The sequence below is a fragment of the Martes martes genome (genome assembly GCF_963455335.1).
Source record: "Martes martes genome assembly, chromosome: 2".
Taxonomy (NCBI): Eukaryota; Metazoa; Chordata; class Mammalia; order Carnivora; family Mustelidae; genus Martes; species Martes martes.
Window position 1 is genome coordinate 98,428,078 of NC_137889.1, and position 6,660 is coordinate 98,434,737.

The 6,660-nt window shown below is 41.2% G+C and overlaps 1 pseudogene across 1 annotated transcript; it reads left to right on the forward strand.

Moving 5' to 3' along the window:
* The first annotated feature begins 3,025 nt into the window (after positions 1–3,025).
* LOC308338985 (large ribosomal subunit protein uL11-like) lies at positions 3,026–3,510 on the forward strand (annotated as a pseudogene). Its single transcript has one exon. The product of its transcript is annotated as a large ribosomal subunit protein uL11-like (transcript).
* The last annotated feature ends 3,150 nt before the right edge of the window (positions 3,511–6,660 follow it).

The following is a 6,660-nucleotide window of genomic DNA, read 5'->3' on the forward strand; positions in this document are numbered from 1 at the left end:
GAATATAGTTAATGGAAACCTTCCTGTGGATCTGATTGGTTGATTGTGACATTCCTCCAAACTTAGTATCTAATTCCAATTGCTCCGATCTGAGTTCCCAAGAAAACTTTCCTACGGTAATAATCAGCTATTGTGGAAATAGTTTATTCTTAACAGTATTTTGGTTTATCTTTTGTTCTTTTCTGACCTCAGGTAGCATAAATTAATTTATCATTGCTTGAACACCTTGAGTGAATTGATAGAAGTGTGTTTTCTTACTGACAAAGATAAGAAGTAGAAAAAGTTTCAGGAGAAATGGAAACAGAAGCAATGCCCATCACCAGGAGACGTAGAATTGATTATACTGGAGATGACTCTGCTTCCATCCTTAATGCTAGCATAGACTTGCCAGAGGGCTGTGCATTACCCCTGTAAGTCTTTTGTAGACCTGCTAATGAAGGTGTGCTATCAAAGAAATGGGGAAAAGGTGTTTGCCACCTGACAAAATACAGTTGGGAGACAATAATTAAATCAAGATGGACAGCAGGTTTGAAACCTGCCAGTGTTAATGAAGATGTATTCACTAGTGATATTTGATCAGATCTTCTGGGTGGATTTTTAGATTTCATTAGTTAAAGACATAAAATGGTCTGATTAAAGAGGGGACAAAACAGTAGGGAGCACCCATAAATTACTCTGGCTCAATTAGGTGCAGACAGTTTAGTGAGTGTTTATTACTAGTACAAAGGAAGATTTTCCAATTAGATTAAAAGGTTTTGAAAACAACAGTTACAGTGATTTAGACCAATTGCCAGAATAATGTATCAGGAGAAGTTTTATTGATTAAAAGTAAACTGATAAGTGATTTGTAGTGTTCATTGTTTATCAGTAGAACCCTGGCTGTGGGGTACAATTTTCCTCACAAGATCAATGGGAGGACTGGGCTAATTTCTTCTCGCCCTGAAAATTGATAAGAATATAAAGGGCATCTGGATCACTTGCTGAAAATACCACCATGATTTATTCAGGTTAATCATCAAGAAAGTGACATTGCATAAATCATTGGGAATTTACCAGGCTGGGTCCTTCAGGCTGGTTTCACTGTCATAACGTGGACCAAAGAAAGATGGAAAGAAACCTAGGATTAAATCAAACAAAACCTTTAGCTCACTAAGCTGCCATAAGTTATTGAAAAACCTGGAAATGGCAAGGAATCAAAGGGAAGTTGCACAGATACCTTCTCTGATAGTGACTACTAGAATTTATGACAATAATTGGGTGGGATGAAGCCTAAGAGGCAGGCTGGCAGCTCATGTGTCCCTTTCTCTTGACTCCATATGTCTTCTGGAAGTGATGAGCAAATGGGAAGTCCCTTCCACTTGGCCACAGGTCTTAAAGTAGGCATTTCATTGGCCACAAACTTTCTTACCATGTGTGATTAAATATGAAAATAAGCAGGAAAAGCCCAAAGAAATAATAGCTAGGTCTCTGGATTCTGTAGGTGAAAGCAATACTAATGTATGCTACATGTAGGTATCACAACACATATTACAAAATTGCTGATAAGAGATGGATGGAGTGAACAAATATTTTCCCCCAATACAACTCTTATTCTTTAAAAAGTAGTTTAGAGATAAGCAATATTCCCTTTTCATTTCCTTATTGAAATATACCCCAAATTTGTCCTTCTGAAAGGTTTGCCCCTTGTGGTTCTATTTGTTCTCACTTACTTTTTCTAACTTTGACTTTCCTAACTGAAATTCTGAAGCCAGAAGCAGCAGCTTGAAACATCCAAAGGGCAGAAGAAGACAACAAACTAGCATTCCATCTGTTGTGACATTTAGTACTTGCTTTTCCTGAGAAAATGCTTAGTGAATCAATTTTATATTAGCATTAAGAAATTAAGATTTTAGTTCACATGATGCATACACATGTCTATTTCCCCTAAGTATGGAATCAATCTGCCTGGTTTGAACACCCACACATCTCTTCCTAGCTCCATGTGTATGACATGGACTCATTTCTTGATTTCTCCAAACCCCAGTTTGCTTCTCTGTAAAGTGGAGATAACAGTGTTTAACACATATGATTGTTTAAAGAAATAATTGGGAGAATATATGTAAAGTGCTCCCTATGGTACACTGGAAATGTAAAATAAATGTTAATTTTCTTATTCATATTTTTAATGTTTTTCTATAACTACATTGTATAATGGTTTATTGATGCAATGTAAACATGTTCCAATCTTTCACATCATATCTAAAATTGTTATAATTAAATGAATTCTGACTGCATTTTCCTATGTAACAAGAGAAAAACATGTACAGGATCAAACAATTCATTTCTCATTGCTTATAAAGTGAATGTTATAAAGAGCAAAGATTTAACACTCCTGTAATCTGGCCCACATACTCAGGGGTTTAAAGGTTAGAAAATCTCTAATAAGTCTTGAATATACTGCCTAAGGAAGCAGCATCAGTCGGGGGATCAATCTGGGTCACCAAACGTACTGTCGGTTTGTACTAGCTAAACAATCACCAGAAGTAGACAAAAATCAGTGATCAGTGACAGATTCTAGTTAAACTAACTAGCCTCTATTGTTTGTATATAAGCAGAAGAAAGGGGAAAAGAGGGAGGGAGACTGAGAGAAAGAGGAAGAGAGATCAACAGAAGTCGGCAGTAGAGTGAGAGCCGAAGACCCTGACTGAAGATCACAGAAAAACAGGCCATTATTCATTTATGAAGCACATGAGCAAGGTGCTAAGTGAATCATTGCTTCCCCCTTGTAAACTGTGAGAAAACCCTGAGAGCTCTAGCTCTGGCTTCCGGGAAGATGATATGACCTAGTGAAGCCTGATGTCCTACTGAGCGTTTGGAATTAGCACATTCTTTGGTCTTGCTAGTAATCATTTTTCAGGGAATCACATGTCTTGTGTAAAATGACCGAACTTTTTTTGCTTTTGGCCTTCAGCTCAGAGGAGGCAAAGGTAGCAGCTGTCTTCGGTCATCCCAAATCCAGGTGCATTTGACACCTGCAGCCTCCACCATGCTGCCTCCGTTTGATCCTGACAAGGTCAGAATTGTGTACCTGAGGAACCCTGGTGGGGCAGTCAGTGCCACGTCTGCCCTGGCCCCAAGGATCACCCTTCTGGGTCTGTCTCAAAAGGCTGGTGATGACCCTGGAAAGGCAACCTGTAATTTGAAGGGTCTGAGGATGAAGCTGACCATGTAGAACAGACAGGACCAGACTGACATGGTACCTTCTGCCTTTGCCTTGATTACCAAGCCCTCAAGGAACCTCCAAGAAACAGAAAGAACCAGAAAGCATTAAGCACAGTGGAAACATCACTTCTGATGGGACTGTCAACATTGCTTAACAGATGTGACACCGATCTTTAGCAGAGAACTCTCTGGAACCAGTAAAGAGATCCTGGGGACTGCCCAGTCTGTGGGCTGCAATGTTGACAGTGGCCACCCCATGACATCATAGGTGACATCAATAGTGGTGTGGTGGAATGCCCAGCTAGTTAACAACTACAAAGGAAAATATTTCAATAAAGGATCATTTGACAACCAAAAAAAGAGGAGGAAGAAGAAGAAGAAGAGGAGGAGGAGGAAGAAGAAGGAGAAGAAGAAAAAATGCCTTTCTCTCCGTAATGACTTCTGTCTAAAAATGGAGATATTTGGGGGCACCTGGGTGGCTTAGTGGGTTAAGCTTCTGCCTTTGGCTTGGGTCATGATCTCAGGGTCCTTGGATTGAGCCCCGCATCAGGCTCTCTGCTCAGCAGGGAGCCTGCTCCCCCTCCCCTCTCTCTCTGCCTACCTCTCCGCCTACTTGTGATCTCTCTCTGTCAAATAAATAAATAAAGTCTTTAAAAAAAATAAAATAAAAATGGAGATATTTTGACTTACAAAATAAAAACGGCATATTTGGGGCACCCGGGTGGCTCAGTGGGTTAAGCGTCTGCCTTCGGATTGGGTCATGATCCCAGGGGCCTGGAATCTAGTCCCACATCGTGTTCCCTGCTCAGTAGAGAGCCTGCTTCTCCCTCTGGCTCTGCTGCTCCTCCGCTGGTGCTCTGTCTGTTTCTGTGTCAAATAAATAAATAAATAAATAATCTTAAAACAAACAAACAGCATACTAATTCTATTTCTGGTTTTAGGTAAATACCTATTTATATGATCAGATATTGCATAAGAGCCATCAAAACATCTATATTGAGATTCACTCTTTCAAAGAGAAGGCTGGATTGCCACAGACTGTTCAGGTATCCACCCTAACACTATCTGGATCTGAGAACACAAGAAGACTGTAGGCAACAAATTCTGCTATCTGAAACTGATGTGACTCCCTTTCTAATATGCATGTGGGAGTAAAACAAGTAGTCTTATACTGAAAATCACTAGCAATCTGGACAATAAACTTAGAAACTAGCAGTTATACTCTATCATTGAATCCTGTCCAACATGCCTTTGAAACAACTCAAATTAGCTATTTTCCTGTTCATATTTACAATATTCATTTTCACTTTGTGCCATTATTTCTTCTATTCTAAACTACAGCAGTGGCTTCATAAATGACTCCATTGCTTTCTGGGTTTTCCTTTATTCAAATCTATGATCTTAAAATCTTTTGCAAGCACTTACTATGTGTCAGATGTCACAGGGAAGGTGGGACACACAGAATCCCGTCTCATCCTCACAGTTCTCCTGAGTTGGTCAGTAGGTGATGATGTGGGTCAGCTCCTTCCACGTGGAATCTAACTTCTTCTCCGTGTGCCTTCCTGGGTTCAGAGGTGGGGTCATGAAGCGCCACATTTCCCGGATACATTTCCAGACAAGTTTTCAGTGCATCATTCACATGCATTCCTGCAAAACGTGAATGAAGTTGAAGTTGAATGAACTGAGTGAAGTTGAGAGAGATACAAAACTGGAGGTTGACAGGTTTTCTTTTCTTTTCTTTTTTTTTTTTAATTATTAACATGCAATGTATAAGCTGTTTCAGAGATTGAGGTTTTCTATTGTAAACGGTAGCAGAGATGCCATGACTCTGTATGCAGGAGAGGTAGTGGTGACGTCTCAGTGTGGCAGTGGCATCCTGTGCTAGTCCAGTTCAGCAGTGTGGCTTTGGGCCACACTTTTAAATCTCAGCATAAATACTCTTTTCTTCAGGCAGTGCTTCCAAAAGCCGTTTAATATTCTGTAGTAATGCTCTCCATGCTCAAACTAGTCAGAGTGGATGGTGGTTTAACTACAAATGAGCTTTAGCTCCAAAGGTAAATATGTTCCCACTTTACATTAGAAATAGAGTAGTTAAATGTCTGTTACGTTTATACGCTAGGAGGTAATGTTTAGGATTCAAATCCAGGGAAAACTATCTGAGACCATGCTTCTAAGCACTGTGTGTGCCCTTTACTATTCTATTCTCTCCTTGTTAATTTCTTACAGCTGACAAGATGAAGTCTAATTACCTTCACGTGTCACCAAAAGCCACTTGTAGCTTATCCCAAGCTTCTTTCTGGCTTGTTTTTTTCTGCTCTAAAGCTTTCCATGATCCCAGTCCTGCTGAGCTTTCTCCCAGCCTTTCTCCTCTATGTTGTCCTCCATCCTGATTCCTTCATCGAGAATTCTCCCCACCCACTTACCCAAATTCTACCTATACTTCGGAGGATTTATTCTTGAGCTATTTCTCTGAGAAAATTGTGGTGCATGATGGTCCTTTCTTTTTAATTTCATATTGCTTTAAAGCATGGGATACGCACTGAGACAGGAGACTGAACATGGTTAAAGAGTAATTTAAGAAAAAAAAGAAAAAAAGGAGGGGGTATTATGACCAGAAGAAGCCAAAAAGTGTTCCTAAGTAGGCAGAAACAAAAGATGTCTACCAGATCACTAAATACTTGGGGATAAATTATGGAAATCGAGTATGAATCTGCATTGGAAGAAACATTATGTTGGTCTGGGAAACTTGAAGGGATTAATCCTCCATGTGGACAAAAGTATGTCAATGAGACGTTTTTCAAAAAGCCTTTGATAAGGGGTGTCAATATGAGTCATGAGATTATAATTATTATGTTTTTTTGGCTTTTCTTGAAAGATGGCAGAGAAGTAGCAGGCTGAGACGACATCGGTAGCAGGAGATCAGCTAGATAGCTTATCTAACCATTGTGAACACCTACAAATCCAATGGGAAATCAAAGAGAAGAAGAGCAACAATTCTAGAAACAGAAAATTGATCACTTTCAGAAAGGTAGGACCTGCGGAGAAGTGAATCCAAAGCGACGGGAAGATAGACCGCGGGGGGAGGGGTCGGCTCCCAGCAAGCGGTGGAGCAACGGAGCACAAAATCGGGACTTTTAAAAGTCGGCTCCACTGGGAGACATCGCTCCAGGAGCTAAACCAGGGGGAAACCCAGGCGGGGTCAGCATAACCCCAGGTCCCGCGGGGTCACGGAAGGACTGGGGGTGTCTGAGGGCCGCGGAGCTCGCAGGTATTGGAGCAGGGAAGCCGGCTACAGTGACAGAGCCGAGGACTGAGCTCTCAGCCCGGGTTACCTTGTGCCGGTTGCAGGCTGGGTGGGCTCGGAGCGCGGCCGGAGGCCACGGAGATGGAAGCGACTGGGCACTTTTCTCCAGGCTCCAGCAATTGACTGCTTTCCTCAAGGCGTGACCGCAAGCCAGG